The sequence below is a fragment of the Rhinolophus sinicus genome, linkage group LG05, assembly GCF_036562045.2.
Source record: "Rhinolophus sinicus isolate RSC01 linkage group LG05, ASM3656204v1, whole genome shotgun sequence".
NCBI lineage: Eukaryota > Metazoa > Chordata > Mammalia > Chiroptera > Rhinolophidae > Rhinolophus > Rhinolophus sinicus.
In genome coordinates this window covers 81986844-82002869 of record NC_133755.1, presented here as the reverse complement: position 1 = coordinate 82002869, position 16026 = coordinate 81986844, and the positions used below count along the sequence as shown (strand labels likewise).

The window sequence follows — 16026 nt, the reverse complement described above, 5'->3', positions numbered from 1 at the left end:
CACTGCTCCCCCAAATGCTCAAACCAAAGACCTAGCTCCCTCGCCCTCCCTCACACCACATCCGGTTGACTCCCCCTTCAGTCTGCCTAGAATCCAGCCACCTCGCACCCCTCTGCTGTAGCCACTTGGGTCAGCACCACCGTCACCTCTCGTCTGGAGGCCTGCACCCTCTCCTGAGAGTCCCCTTGCTTCCACCTCTGCCCACTACTCTTTGTTTGTCAGATGGTCATCTTTTTAAAACATAAATAGAATCCTGACACATCACAGCCCAGCTGACACCCCCAGTGATTCTCCATCGCACTGAGAACAAGATCCTGGGGCTGGCCTGGTTTGCAGGCAGAATGTGGAGGCCCCGACCCTTTGCTCGCCCTCACCTGCAAGCACTCCCCACCCCCACGCTCCTCCACCACTCTGTCCTTTGCCCCCACAGTGCCCCAGAGCTGGGGAGCTCTGCCCCTGATGTCCACAGGGCCATTTTCACCTTGTTTTTAGGTCTCTGGTCAGTGTCCCTGACCCCCACCCCATTTAAAACACTGGCCCACCCCTGTCACTCCCTAGCTCCTTAACTCTGTTTTATTTTTCCTTTGCAACACTTACCACTCCCTGATGCTATTTTTAATGGATAGACTTTATTTTTTAGAGCAGTTTTAGGTTCACAGCAAAACGGAGCAGAAAATACAGAGGATTCCCACCCCCTCTCCTGACCCCAGCCTCCACAGCAGAGTTGTACATTTGTTACAATCGATGAACCAATGCAGACGCCTCATTATCACCCAGAGTCCACAGATTACATTAGGCTTCACTCCTGGTGGTGCAGTCTCTGGGTTTTGACGAATGTATAATGACGTGTGCCGACCATTACAGCATCATATGGAATAGTTTCACTGCCCTAAAAATCCCTTGTATCCCACCTATTGGTTTGCCCCTCCCTCCTTCCCACCCACCCTTAACCCCTGGCAACCACTGACCTTTTTACTGTCTCTGTAGTTTTGCCTTTTCCAGAATGTCATATAGTTGGAATCATACCATATGTACTCTTTTCAGACCAGCTTCTTTCACTTAGTAATATGTGTTTCAGATTCCTCCTTGTCTTTCGGGGTTTGACAGCTCATTGTTTTTTGAGTGCAGATTAACATTCAATTGTCTGGCTGTACCCCACAGTTTATCTGTTCACCTATTGCAGGAGTTCTTGGTTGCTTCTAAGTTTTAGCGAATTTGACGTTCACAATACACAACAGCAGGTTAAAGGCACTGATGAGTCCTGCATAAAGAAAATTCTTTACCTTGGGGGAATACAGTTGTTCCCAAATCTGACCAGTGACAATGTGTCCAAGTAGTACCTCCTGCCTCCTGGGGCCACAGGAGCTCATCCTAAGAGGCTGGGACAGCCAAAGAAGGCTTCTCCTGGAAGGAAGAAGGGCTGAGAGCAGCAAAGCAGAGTGCGGACACTGGGGTTGGGAGGATGTAGGTTGGGCTAGGGTGAGGACCCCAAGAGGAGCAATGGCAACTCAGTTGGGGACCTGATTCCGACGCCCCACAGCCACATAGCAGCTGGGTACCCCTGGGCAGGCCAGCTCTCTCTTCTGCCTCTCAGTGCCATTTGTAAGATGACACCCTACTTACTGCCCAGAGTTTCTGAGGCAATGGGTGGGTCCTCAGACTTGTTTCTAGAATTCAAAAAGCCTATGCCTCTAACACCCAGACTGACTAGCTAAAGACAATTCCTCATTAAATGCATCCACAGGGGAAACACACCCCACAGAAATGGGAAAAAAGTATGTGCAAACCATGTATCTGATGAGGGTCTGGTATCTAGAATATAAAAACTCAACAATAAAAAGATAAATTACCCTGTTTAAAATGGGCAAAGAATATGAAAAGACATTTCTCCAAAGAAGATACAAAAGGCCAATAAGCACATGAAAAGATGCTCAATGCCATCAGAAAAATGCAAACCAGACAATAAGACGTCAATTTACACTCACTAGGACAGCCGTGATAAAAAAGATGGACAGGGCCGGCCCAGTGGCTCAGGCGGTTAGAGCTCCATGCTGCTAACTCCAAAGGCTGCCGGTTCGATTCCCACATGGGCCAGTGGGCTCTCAACCACAAAGTTGCCAGTTCAATTCCTCAAGTCCCACAAGGGATGGTGGGCTCCGCCCCCTGCAACTAAGATTGAACACAGCACCTTGAGCTGAGCTGCTGCTGAGCTCCCGGAGGCTCAGTTGGTTGGAGCGCATCCTCTCAACCACAAGGTTTCCGGTTTGACTCCCGCAAGGGATGGTGGGCAGCGCCCCCTGCAACTAGAAAACAGGCAACTGGACCTGGAGCTGAGCTGCACCCTCCACAACTAAGATTGAAAGGACAACAACTTGACTTGGAAAAAAAAGGCCTGGAAGTACACCCTGTTCCCCAATAAAGTCCTGTTCCCCTTCCCCAATAAAATCTTTAAAAAAAAAAAAAAGATGGACAATAACAAGTGTTGGTGAGGACGAGAAGTTAGAACTTTCACACATTGCTGGTCGAATGTAACCTGGTGCAGCCTGGAAAACAGTCTGGCAGTTCCTCAAAAGGTTAAACAGAGAGTTACCACGTGATCCAACAAGTCTACTCCTAGTATGTATCCAAGAGAAATGAAAACACAGAGAATTTTATGTCCACACAGAAATTTGTACATAAATGCTCATGGAAGCATTATTCATAATAACCAAAAAATGGAAACTACTGTCGCTCAATGGATGAATGGATAAACAAAATGTGTACATCCATACAATGGGATACTATTCAGTCATAAAAAGGAATGAAGCACCATCACATACTACAACATGGATGAACCTTATAAACATTACACACTAAGTGAAAAAAGCCAGACACAAAAGACTTCCATGACTCCATTTATATGAAATGTCCAGAACAGACAAATTTATAGAGACAGAAAGTAGACTAGTGGTTGCCAGGAACTTGAGGGAGGGGGAATTAAGGAGCACTGCTAATGGACATGGGGTTTCTTTTTGGAGAGATGGAAACATTCTGGAATTAGGTAGTGGTGACGGCTGCACAACTTTGTGGATGTGCTAAAAGCCACTGAAACTTAAAATACATTAAAATAATGTATATAAAAGGATCCACAGCTCCTTAGAGAAATGGCTGATTGCAGCTCTCAGAAGCCTGGAACTTCATTCCAGAAAGCAAGCACACTTTCAAAGACCATGTGGTCAGAGTCAAACCTCAAGAGGCTCCTACTGGCCAAAGACAGGACGATTTGAGCGTTGCTGAGAACGAGGGCAAGGACTAAAACCCATCAAATTGATAAAAATCCATAATGATAATAAAAATCAAAATAAAAAACCCACAAAGTCCACTAATAACCAAACACCTGTAAGAATGGAGAGCCCTTGGATCCCGTACACACTGCTTGTGAATGTGTGAACTGGCACAACCACTTCGGGAAACAGCTTAGCGTTATCTAGGAAGTCTGGAGAGATAACCAATAACCCAGCAACTCCAGTCCTCAGTGTATACCCTGCAGAACTGCATGCGTGTGTTTACCCAGAGGTGTGTATAAAAATGTTCTGAGCAGCGTTTTTCACAGTAGCCCCAAGTCAGAAACGACCCTGATGTCTGTGAACAGTAGACGAGATAAGTAAATCATGGTATAGTCGCATACTGGAGCACTAGGCAATGATGACAAATGAAAGGACGACCCTACAAAGAACAACCGAGATGCATGGCAAAAAAAAGAAAAAGAAAAAAAGCTAACTAAAAAAAAGCCAGACATAAAATAACAACTTCATTAACTAAAATTCAAAATGAGACAGAACTATTTGGTGTTGGATGTATGCTTATGTGGTAAAACCAAAAACAAAGCAGATAATAATCCTAAATATTTAGAATGCAGGGTCCCTCTGGGTGAGACAGGAGCTTATGGTGGGAAGGGGCCGAGGTGGTCTCTTGGAGCTGTGGCAATTTTCCATTTTTGACCTAAATGGATTTGACACTGACTTGGCTGTTGGCTTTTTATTACCGTGTTTCCCCGAAAATAAGACCTAGCCAGACCATCAGCTCTAATGCGTCTTTTGGAGCAAAAATGAATATAAGACCCAGTATTATATTATATTATATTATATTATATTATATTATATTATATTATATTATATCTGGTCTTATAGTAAAATAAGACCGGGTCTTATATTTATTTCTTTTTTTTTTTTTTAAGATTTTATTGGGGAAGGGGAACAGGACTTTATTGGGGAACAGTGTGTACTTTCAGGACTTTTCTCCAAGTCAAGTTGTTGTCCTTTCAATCTTAGTTGTGGAGGGTTCTGTTCAGCTTCAAGTTGTTGTTCTTTCAGTCTTAGTTGTGGAGGGCGCAGCTCAGCTCCAGGTCCAGTTGCCATTGCTAGTTGCAGGGGGCACAGCCCACCATCCTTTGTGGGAGTCGAACCGGCAACCTTGTGGTTGAGAGGACATGCTCCAACCAACTGAGCCATCCCGGAGCTCAGCGGCAGCTCAGCTCAAGGTGCCATGTTCAATTTTAGTTGCAGGGGGCACTGCCCATCATCCCTTGCGGGACTCGAGGACTTGAACTGGCAACCTTGTGGTTGAGAGCCCACTGGCCCATGTGGGAATCGAACTGGCAGCCTTCGGAGTTAGGAGCACGGAGCTCTAACCACCTGAGCCACTGGGCCGGCCCCTTATATTCATTTTTGCTCCAAAAGATGCATTAGAGCTGATGGTCCGGCTAGGTCTTATTTTCGGGGAAACACGGTAATTTGTTAAAATGTATAACCTATTTTATACAGTTTTATATTTTTTAAATGGGGAAAAACACTCACTGGTCACCTTTGGAGGATGCTAGAGCACAAACTCATTTTTCTAAAATTTAATAAATAAAGAGAAAGAATGGAGCCTTTATCCTACTGTATGTATCATATTTCAGAATAACAAAATAGGTAAAGAGGCAAAGTTCTTCTTAATAGAAACATAGCTATTGCAAACAAAATGATCAAATTCAAAAAATCACCAACTGGTTAGGAGAAAAATGTGAGGGAATTCAGACTTTAACTGAAAAAAGGTAGGATGGCCACAGCTCTCAGGGCTCCCCATCTCTGCCAGCCCCTCGTCCCCCCAGCCACTGTGGGGAGCACCCAATTTCCTGCAGACCACAGCACTCCAGCCATCACCGCCAGGCTGTAAGCAGAGCAACCCCTCCACTGGCCAGGCCAACAGGGAGATGGGCTTATTTGCATGTGCTTTGCATGCTATTTCATGTCCAACATTTGTACAAATATCCCCCGAGTTCTGCCAAGGAGGGCGCAAGCCCCTCCTCAGTGCAGCCCCTGGATGAGCCTCCAGGCCTGAGGTGGGGGACAGAGCCCAGGCCTCCACTGCCCAGCTCAGCTGAGCAGTGGTTCAGAGCAGCCTGGGAGTGGAGTTGTAAGGGGGTCCTAAAGGGAGCAGGGACCTCAGGGGTCTGGAACTGACACCAACTGGGGCGTCCACCCTCATTCTCTTGCCACAGAGATCCCCATCATCAAGGCAGTCTGGGGGGCCCTTCCACCCTCACTCACGCAATGCTGCGACTTGGTTTCTCCCTGTGGGGCTTGTCTTGGCCCTGGCTAGGAAGCGGTGAGGTGGGAAGGAAGCCTGCTGTGATTTGCCACCCTGCCCCCCGCCCTGCCCAGGGGCACCGGAGCCAAGCCAGCTTTGCAGCTTACCAGGCCAGCTGGTACGAGGGGGCGGGGCCAATGCCCATGCCTAGCTGAGAGTGGCAGAAGGGCACACCCAGCTAGTCAGTGCCAGTGACAAAGGGGCTGGGAAGGAGAGCAGAGGCAGGGACCCTTCGCCCTGGAAGGTGGGAGAGGCCTCCCATCAGAGGTGCCCCGTCTGGGGCAGGGCCAAGTGGGGCAGGTGAGATGGTGGCCAGTCACCCAACACTTGCGGAGCAGGCAGCAGTGGCAGCCTGGTGTCCGATGGACCTGATGATAGTGGTGACACCAGATATCCTGCTGTGGGTGGGGCTGGGGGAGGGGAGCGGGAGCGGGAGAGCCACGTTCAGAACAGCTGATTCCCAGCTCTGTCACACACTCATCTAGGGAACCTGCCGGAAGCCTTAAACCCTCTGCAGCCTCAGTGTACCCACCTAAAAATGGGATACTGTGAAGGTGAAGTGAGCTAATCAACACAGGAGCCGAGTGCAGTGCCCAGCACATAGTAAGTGCTCAACAAACATCACATGTTGTCATTAGGGAGTTGGGCTCAGCAGGGGTGCGCAGGGTGGGGGACAGCTAAGTGCTGGACAGGTCCACAGGCTGGAAGCCCCAGGGGGCAAGGCCAAAGCGGGTTTCACTACTAATGGCCAGTGCCCAGTTCAGTACCAGCACGGCACTCAACACTTATTTGCTGAATGAATGCATGAGAGTAAAACTACGAACCAGCAGCCCCTGAGACAATTTATTAACCAATCAGACGATCCCAAGTAAGAATCTGAGCTCAAATCCCGAATCTCCCTCTTCCTGGCCGAGCAACCCTAGGCCAGTCATTTCACCCAGGAGAACCTCAGCTTCCTCGTCTACCAAATGGACGTAATGGAAATTAATAAACACTTGCCTCATGGGTTTGTGGCAGGACTCAAAACAGAAAGTGGGTGTGGAAGTGCAGGAGGTGCTGTCGCTGTCCCCGTATCAGATGGGCACCCGTCCCCCAGCCGCTGTGGGTGCTCACAGCTGCCCCGGTGCTGAGGGCCGGCGCTGGCTTCCACGCGAGCTGCCTGGCCTGGGGGGGCCGGGGAGGTTACCCCTCCCTTGGAGGCAGCCAGCGACAGCCTGAGAAGGGGTACAATAGCCTGGCCCCTGGTCTCAAGGAAGGAGGACAACCCCACGGAGCTCTCCGTGGGATCTGGCTGGAGCTACACTTCAGCGGAAAGCCGTCTGTCCCTCACTCCTTCTTCACCCTAACAGGCGCCCCGCTCCCTTCTCCTGTGAGTTCGCCTGCAAGAAATCACTTGCCCAGGAAACTCTGTGTTGGGTTCGGCTACTAGGGACTCCAACAGGAAGTATTTTGTAAACTGTGAAGCGAATGTATGAGCATGAGGTTGTTTTATTTTCCAGGAAACACTGCTGAAAGCAGAGGAGCTGCCAGGGAGAGATGGAAGAGCAGGAAGAGGCCCACTCTGTGGGCCGTCATGATGCCCGTCCTCACGGAACCCACAGGCAGGTAGGGGAGACTGACAAGGAACCCACAGGCTGTGACATCAGGGATGGAGAAGCGCTACAAGGGAAAATAAAGCAGGGTCAGGGGATGAGAACGCCGGGAATATAGAGGAGGTGCTCTGGGAAGGCCTCTCTGAGGAGGTGACACGGGCAGAGACGTGAACATCCTGAGCCAGGCCGACCTCTGAGGCCAGGCACGGGAACGGCAGCGCAAGGGCCCTGAGGCAGGAGGGCATCTGATGCGTCCACGAAACGGCCAGGCGCCCAGTGAGGATGGAGCGGTGTGAGACGGCGTCAGAGTTATGGGGCAGCCAGATCACGCAGGGCCTGTAGGCTGTTACAGGACTTTCTACAGGACTTGGGGTTTTATTCCCAATGAGAGGAAGTCACTGAAGTTTGGAGCAGAGGAGGGTTGTGATCTGATTTAGGGTTTGAAAGGATCTCTCTGGCTGCTGGGGCAAGGAGCGGTATGGGGAGACCAGGTAGAGGCTTTTTCGACAACACAGGAGAGCGACAGCGAAGGCTTAGAGAGGAGAGCAGCAGTGCAGGTGGCCAGACGTGGGCAGGTTCTGGTGGAGCCGGGAAGACTTACCGATGACGGCACCGCGAGGAGGCTCAGGAAGAACCCAATGACAGCTCACAGGGGGACCAAAGAACATGTCAACTACAGCGTGGAGAGGCCATCGACAAAATCCAGGCCTGGGGGAGTCTACAGGACAAATATCCTGGTTTTTCCAATAAATTGCCAAGGAAAAGAAAAAGACGGAGAGGAAACTATGGATTAAAAGAGACTAAGACATATCAAGCAATCACAGTGTGGGGACTTTCCTTGGATATTGATTCAAACAGTTGAAAAAAGACATGTCCAACAACTGGCAGCGTGAACACCGAGTGGACATTTGTTGGTATAAAGCAATGGTTACTTCTTAGGTGTGATAACGGCATTGTGATTATGGTAGGAAAGGTCGTTATCTTTCAGAGATACACCTTGATATATTTGTGATGAAACGATGCCTGGGATTTGGTTTGAAATACTTTGGGGGGGTGGGGAGAAACCAACCCTGAGTGGATAACAGCTGATGGGGACATCGTGGTTCATTCTACTATCCTGTCTACTTTGATAAACGCTTATATTTTTCCACAATAAAAAGTTTAAAAAGAAAGGACAGAGAAAAAACCGAGTGTAAGGGAAGGCGCTAAAGGTCCAAGGTCCCTTGGGAGTCAGCGTCAGGGCCAGCACCTTCCCTCGGGCCCCCTGACCCCCAGCCGTGATGCTGCCCCACCTCAGCTGTCTTCTCTGGAGGCTGGTCCAGGCTGGACCCAGGCAGGGCAGGGATAGAGCCTGTGGCCCTGGGGAAGGCCCCGGCAGAGTGGAGGGCGCCTCTGCCAGGCCCCAGGAGGAGCGCAGAGCCCTGGGCCACCTGCCCCGGCATGTCCAATGAGTCTGGTCGTCTACAATACCCGGCACCTGCCCCACCAGCCTCATTTCCCACTTCCTCAGGTTCCTGCACCGATTTCCTCCCCAGCCTGTGCCCACTTCTCACATTCCGTCTCTGCGTCTTTGTCCCTGCTGTCACTGCCTAGAAGGCACCTTCCCCAAGTCTTTGGGAGCACGCCTGCCTGTACGCGGACAGAAGTGACAATCTCCACTCCCTAACGAGAGGTGCTGGGGCAGAGGTTAAGAGCACCACCTCTGGATCTCAACTGCATGTGTGTGAATCCTGCCTCAGCCACTGACTTGCAGTGTGACCTCAGGCAAGTCGCTCAACCTCAGTTCCCACATCTGTAGAAGGACGATAACCTCGTAAGTTACTGAGAAGACAATGAGGTATAAATATGGATAAATAGCACAGTGCCTGGCACGTGTCAGAGGATCTCAGGCCCCCTCTGGCTCCCTGCCCCTGCCTCCAGGGCCTGCCTCCCTCCTTTGTGGCCCCCACAGGACACCCAGTGTCATGCACACCGTGGGTGCTCAGTCACCACTTTCATGGCTACTCAGCTTCTGCAGTGCTCCCGATACCCAGACTTACCCTGCCCTCTTTCCCATCCCAGCAGGTTTTGTCAGCCCCAGGACAGGGAAGAGGAGGAGAAACCAGCCACAAGTAAAAACTCTTTGAACCCAAGTGGCAGCATCTGACTCAAATGCCATCAAACCAAGGGGAATGCAATTTAAATTGCTCTTTTTTTTTTTTTTTTTTTTAGATTTCTAAGAAAAATATCAGGTATTATCAAATATCATTTTAATTACGTTTTTATGAGGAATGATATTTGTTGTATAAAATGCAAACAGCCCAGGATGCCGAAATAAAAAGGAAACACTCCCCATCTTGCCTTCACTTGGCTTCCTAACACCTGCCCCAGAGGTGAGCTCTGATAACCATCGGGCCTGCAGCCTGGTAGACAGTTTTATCCAATATGAACACGGAGACACATGTGTATTTTTTAATGGGCTCATACTAACCACCTTCTTCTATGAAGTCACTTGCTCTAACTTGCTGATATGTTCTGACCGTCTTTCCATCCTGGTATTAAGCTCTGCCCCATTCTTTTCTCTCAGTGTCCCCAGCACCTAAAACGGTGCCTGGCACACAGAAGACATTCTGTTGAGATTCACCGACCAAATGAAAGCATAAGCAGTTGCCAAAAATTGCATCGTCTGGAGAGGTCCTAATTATGTCACAGCCTTCCTGGTGGGCATTTCGCTTGGTTACACTGCCCGTCCCCACCCAGGTCTCTTCGCATCCTCCTAAGAGGGTGCCTGTAGGAAAAAGCCCTGGATGAGGAACTACTGGGCAAACCTTGGGTCGCTATTGCCAAAAAGGTAGAGCCGACCTACTCTGTCAGCTGCTGTGAGGATCCCAGCCTCCCACACCCTCTGACACATAAAGCTTTATTATGATGATGACTTTTCTTTCTCAAATGGATTGACCTTATTTAGTGACTCCCCCTTTGCTCATCAAATCTCCTGTGTCTCCCCTGAATCAATAAAAGGATCCATCATTTTACTATTTCTGAGCAGCACACATGGGGAGCTAGTCTCTAAGACAGTAAACAGAAACAGTTACAGATACAAAATTAGAAACATCTCATTCATTTCTAAATAGACATGTTATTTTTTAAAACTGTCAAATTCAAACAAGTATCCTTGACCCCTCCCCCAAAACAAAACAAGAGCAAATCAGGACCCCCTCCGCGCCTTCCGCCCCTCCGCCCCTCCGCATCCCCATCTAGGGGGCCAGATTTAGCAAATAAAAGTACAAGACACTTTGTTAAATTTGACTTTCAGATAAGCAACAAATGACAATTTTAGTACAAGTATGTCCCCTTTGGGTGGTGAGCACTACCTGTTGCCCCAGCTGCTGGGGGTGCTGTCGGCACAAGGCCCTCAGCTGGCAGCGCTTTCAGGGAGAACTGTGACTGCAGAGCCACGTGTCAAGGGCACACCCAGTGCCTGGTGGGTGCCGAGGTCTACAGGCCTGACCACTCCAAGCAACTTCTGCTCTAAAGGGCCACTCTCGCTCCCGAGCCATGGGTCCGAGGCTTCCTGACAGGCCTACGCCAGTGCCCACCTCGCTCTCTGCTCATCCTGCTTCCTTGCCCTGCTGTACACAGATGAGGCTTGAGGTTTGGGGACCACTCCTCCTGCACACTCATCCCCACATCTACTTCCTGGGACCCTGACCTGCCCCACCAGTCCCCCGTCCCCACTTTCCCCCTCCAGTCCACTGGGCTGGCAACCAGCCCCAAAGTGCCCACGGCGGCAGGTGTGATGATGGCTAATGGGTTTTCTTTAGTTGGCTTTCCAGTACATTCCAATTTTCCACAAAAAAACGTGTATCACTTTGGTAATAAGAAAAAATAATAAAAGCTTTTTTTTCTTTAAGAAAAATCTAAGACCAAAACCCACAGGCCTCATCCACCTGGCACCCCTCCTCCTCCCCCTCTGCTCCCACCTGCTTCCCCAGGGAGGGTTTCCCCCACCCCAATGCTCTCCCTGTCCTGCCAGGCCCACAGGCAGTTTCACTTCTCCCCTGAAGGCTTTCACTACCAGCTTGTTCCAGCTGGGGGGCTATATGCAAATGTATGGTTCCTCATCTCCTATTGGGAGGAGAAAAATGCTATGTGTGTCCTGAGACTGGTCAGGAGGGAGAGAAAGTAAGGATGTGCTCTCACTCATTACAAGTCTGAGCTGGGACTACTCCGTGCGAGGCGCTAGGGAGGCTGACCCTGTCCCCACGGATTTCCCAGCCTGGGGTGGGGGCAACAACCAAAGGCCCCAGAGGACACTGTGTGAGGGGAGGGGAGCAGTGTATGAGGAGGGGGGCTCCCAGCCCAAGCCCAAGCTTCTGGAAGGAAGAGAAGTCTCAGCGACCGCAGAGGGTGAGGAGTGCGAAGGGAGGAGGGAGAGTGTTCTAGGCGGGCGCAGCCTGTGCTCCTGGTGAGAGAAGAATGGCTTATTTGAGGAACTGAAAAGGTGAGAGCAGCTGGAAGGCGGAGGGTGAGAAGGGAGAGGAGGCCCAGGCAGGGCCACATTAGGAAGACTGCACTGTGTCCCCAGGGCAATGGGGGGGCCACTGAAGGATGCAGAGCAGGGGAGTGACAGGCTCAGATGTGCATCTTACAAAGATGGCTCTCCTGCTCAACGAGACCCCCTGAGATGGGTGTTATTATTCTGAGCACCCACAGCTGTCACAGTCTCACTTAAGCATGCACATACTACCCGTGCAGGGACCTTAGCCGTGGAGTACCTGAAGCCTGTATCTCCACAGAGACAGTGTGTCCCCGCCAGCGAGGTCCACAGCCCTCTTCATCTTGCAATAGGGAATACAGATTAAGAGCATGGACTCTGGAGCCGAGGTCCAGGTCCTTACTCTTTCACTTTCAAACTGTGTGACCTTGAACCGATAACTTATCTGTGCCTCACTCTCCTCCCTTGTAAAATGGGAATAATAATAGTATCCACCGTGAAGGGGGCTACTGTGAAGATTGAATGAGTTAAAAATAGTTGGAATAGGACCGGGCATGTGACAACTGCTGTGTACTCTTAGTTTTTACTGTAACTACTGCACCCTCCCCACCAGGCCCCCAGGGCCAGCTTCTTGCAGGCACTAAGTAAACCATCTTGCCTGCCTCTACCCAGAAATACCTCTTTCTGACTCTCTCCATCACAAGAGGCCAGGACAGAGCCAGAGAGGAGGAACCTATGGGCTCCAGGACAACCAGACACTCTGACCGGGTCTGGGCCTCACCCCAGCTCCTGCAAGTCCAGTGGAGACAACACTGGTCTTGGAGCCAGGAATTGAGTGCCTCCCCTTGCTCTGCTGCTGACCTTCTCTGGGCCTCAGTCTCCCCCTCTGTAAGATGAGGACAAGAACAGCTTGCAGGTGTCTTATCAGCACCGCTGTGAAAGGAGCAACAAGGGCTGGGGAAGAACTCTACAAATGCCCACGTCTGTCACAGACACCAGAACCCTTGGTGGCAGCCGCTTCTTCTGGCCTGAGTTTGCTCCTCCACATAATGGAGTCACGAGATTTGCTCAGAGTTCACTATGGGGACCCCAGAGGCTGAGGATGGCCTGGTTTGGGGCTTCCAAGACTCCCTGATGCTAACTGGAATTTCTCCAAGGGCTGGGATAGACAGCGACCCCTGGTTTGAGCTGAGTACCTCAAGAAGAAAGTGCCAACGCAGGGTCCTAAGAAAGGCCAGACCTTCCCCCAGGCCTTCCACCAAGCCTGGACTCAGCCAGTTCTCTCAAACCAGGGGCCCAAAAAGACCCTGGAGACTCTGGGGCTACAGTGTTTGTCTCCAAATGCCATAGCTGCCTGTCAGTTCCAGGTTGATCCAGGAAGGGCCTCAATGGGGTTGTCTGTTTTTGGTGGTTCTGTGGTCCTGTGGGATGGAAGGACAGCCCATAGGGGGCTCAACCCCCTCCTTCAGGTTGCCAGCTATTTCCCAGAGTTCAAGTTCGTTCATTCACTTAATCTCCTAACATTTACTTGGTGCCAGACCCTGGTGAGGTGCAGGGTCGATGACAGAGATGAATCAGACAGATTCCTACCCTGAAGGCACTTCTGGTCTAGAGAGCAAGGAACAAGACATAAATAGCCAAACCACAAGGCAGCCTAGGTTGGAGAACACAGGGCAGAAGGTAAAGCTCTCAGCTGGGATATCAAGGAAGCTGCCTGGAGGGGGTGGCTTGTGAGTGGTGATTTGGACATGTGATGAGAAGGCCAGGTAGGTGAGGGCTACAACCTCCAAAATCACTGACAGTTCTGTTTGCACCCCACTGTGCCAGCACCAGGGCAATGTGGGTTATTTATGGTCATGCCCAAGGAAAAGCGGCCACATGTGTCACTGCACGTGGGGTGCAGAGCAGGACGGTGGGGGTGGGGGGCAGCTGGGGTTTGAAGCTGGTTCTGGCCAAGCCCTGGGGTTTGCCACTGTGTCCCTCACACCCTGATGGCCTTTTAATCTTTGCATGGCCTCCTGCAAGGCAAAAATAAGGGGGAGAGAGAGAGTTCCACCAGGCAGCAGGTAGCCTGGGGAGAAGGGCAGTGCCAGTCTCCTGCTGTATCTGCCGGCCATTTATTTAGCAGTCACCTCCTTTTCCTCTACCCCCTTCCAGCCCAGCTGTGGGGGGAGGGGCAGAGAGATAGAAGAAAATATCTTTAATTGTAAAACCAGACAGAGCACAGGGAGCGTCAGCTGCTGTGTTTCTCCCCAGTCCACTCTGATCCATAAACGGCTCATGCACCAAGCTGGCACCAGCGCACCCACCCCGCTGGTACCTGAACACCCCAGGCCAGAGACTCTGACCCCAGGAGCCTGGGTCCCACCTTCCCAAGGAACCTATTTCCTGCGTTTTCCCCTGAGTAAAGGCCTCTGCCGCCAGCTCCTTCTCCCAAGGGGCCCAGAGTAGGGGCATCCGTCACTGCCTGGGGGATACCCGCGAACCCGGCGCTTGCGAAGCACCCCCGGCCGCACGCTCACCTCTCTCCAAGTAACTGTCCAATCCTCCCCCGCGTTCTCGCCGGGAAGACGCCAGTCTCTGCACCCACCGCCAACACGCACTCCCTAACAGGACCCCCTCCCTCCACACCCCCTACCCAAGGGCCAGACTCCCTACCTGGGGGCAGGAGCGCCCGGCACCAGCGGCGGCGCCACGGGGCCTAGCGGGGCGTCTAGAGCCGGGCCTCAAGCCAGGAAGACTTCCCGGGGGAAGCGGAGGCTGCGCTGCCGCCGCCGCCGCCACTGCGTCTCCGGGATCTCGCCTGGGCTGCGGGAAGGAGGAAGGTCAGCGCCGACGGAGGGGGAGGGTGGGAGGAGGGAGGATGGCGGAGGCGTGCACAGATGCGCGCAGATTAGAGAGGCATTTTTAGCGAGCCAATGGCGGTCGTCGCAGGGCGGCGCGGTGCCTGCGCAGGTGGAAGCGCCCCGGCTGCTGAGGAGGCAGCGACCAGCTTAGCCGGCGCGCGGGGAGGGGTAAATCACCCCAGCTCCCAGCCAGCGCCCTCCTCCAGGGGGTGCTCCCAGCCCGGGCACAGGCTCTGCGGCGGCGGGTGCAGGAAGCATCTACCTTGCGCCCTCCTCCCCGGCGCTCCTGCAGGCGCGCGGTGGACCCCGCGGTGCCGCTCCCCTCCCCTCTCTGCCCTTTCCCCACTATCTTGGACATTCCTCCCGCCTGTCTGTCTGTTTCTAGTCTCTCCTAGTCCTGCGTCTTATGGTACGTGCGGGTGCGGGTCGGGTGTGTGTGTGTGTGTGTGTGTGTGTGTGTGTGTGTGTGTGTGTGTGTGTCCGTGTGTGTGTGTGTGTGTCCGTGTGTCCGCGCGCGCCCTCTGACCCCTCCTTCCCCACCACCCCACCCATAACCCTCCATCAGCTTTGCTCAGAAGTGCCCCGTTGACCCTACAGGGCAGTCACTAACCCGCCTGCCCAGTTCCAGCTGGACCTGCTGTCACAAAGGCAGACTCCAGACCATCTCCTTAGGGATCCCTGTGACCCCCAATGGCCTTCACTTTCTGCCTTTAAACCCTGAATGCTTCCTTGAGCCTGAACACTGCAGGGGGGACTGGTGCAGCTCTCTTCACTGCAGAGACATGCAAGGGGCTGATGATTCATTCAACATCTATCTATTGAGGGCCTACTATGTGCCAGGCACTGATGAGGGCCTGGGCTACACCAGAGTACAAAACAGAGCAAACCTCTACTCTCAAGTAGTTCACCTTTGTGACGGAAGACAGATGTTAACTATAATAAATAGCATATAGAATATATTTTAAAGTGGGAGGCACGAAGTAGGAGAATAAAGCTAGGGGAAGAAAGTGAGGGTGTTCAGGGCGAGATTAGGTCCTAGCCATTTGTGGGGAGTGGGGTGGCTGAATTTGATCAGAAGCCCCTCAGGTAGGTATGCAGACTCTAGTTTGCCACAGACCTCACCACTCCCTATTGTTTACACCTGGGCTGGTCACACATTTATATTTCTTGCCTTCATTCTCCATCTCCCCTCAGTAGAGACACTGAAATTCATGACCCCAGTGACCCAGGGGAATGCCCAAATGCAGTATTTATTCATTTAAGAAGAATTCTCTGAGCACTGACTGCATGTTAGGTGTTAGAGCCTAGAGAAACTCAACTTAGTTAGGGAGGCCAGAAGGCAGTACCCGAAGGATGAACAAGACAGCCAAGTGGACGACGTTTCGGAGAAGGTGAGAGGGCTCTGGGCTAGGGCCATCAAGGAAAGCTTCCTGGAGGAGGCAAGCATTCTTCTAATGGGGTGCTAATGCTAGCTGGGATTCTGAAGAGCCACCTGAAGCAG

General features: G+C 51.8%; 1 protein-coding gene across 3 annotated transcripts in view; it reads right to left on the bottom strand.

The window, feature by feature from the left end:
- The window catches only part of PACSIN1 (protein kinase C and casein kinase substrate in neurons 1), a 58025-nt gene extending 43376 nt beyond the window's left edge, over nucleotides 1-14649 (bottom strand). Inside the window, exons 1-2 of one of the 3 annotated variants that reach the window (XM_074332816.1) lie at nucleotides 14338-14649; nucleotides 7804-7936 (exon numbers count right to left, since the gene is read on the bottom strand). The gene's annotated coding sequence lies outside the window, so the exon portion shown is untranslated. The remainder of the gene's footprint in view (nucleotides 1-7803; nucleotides 7937-14337) is intronic. The other 2 variants (XM_019738803.2, XM_019738801.2) reach the window with 2 other exon arrangements.
- Between the last annotated feature and the right edge of the window lie 1377 nt (nucleotides 14650-16026).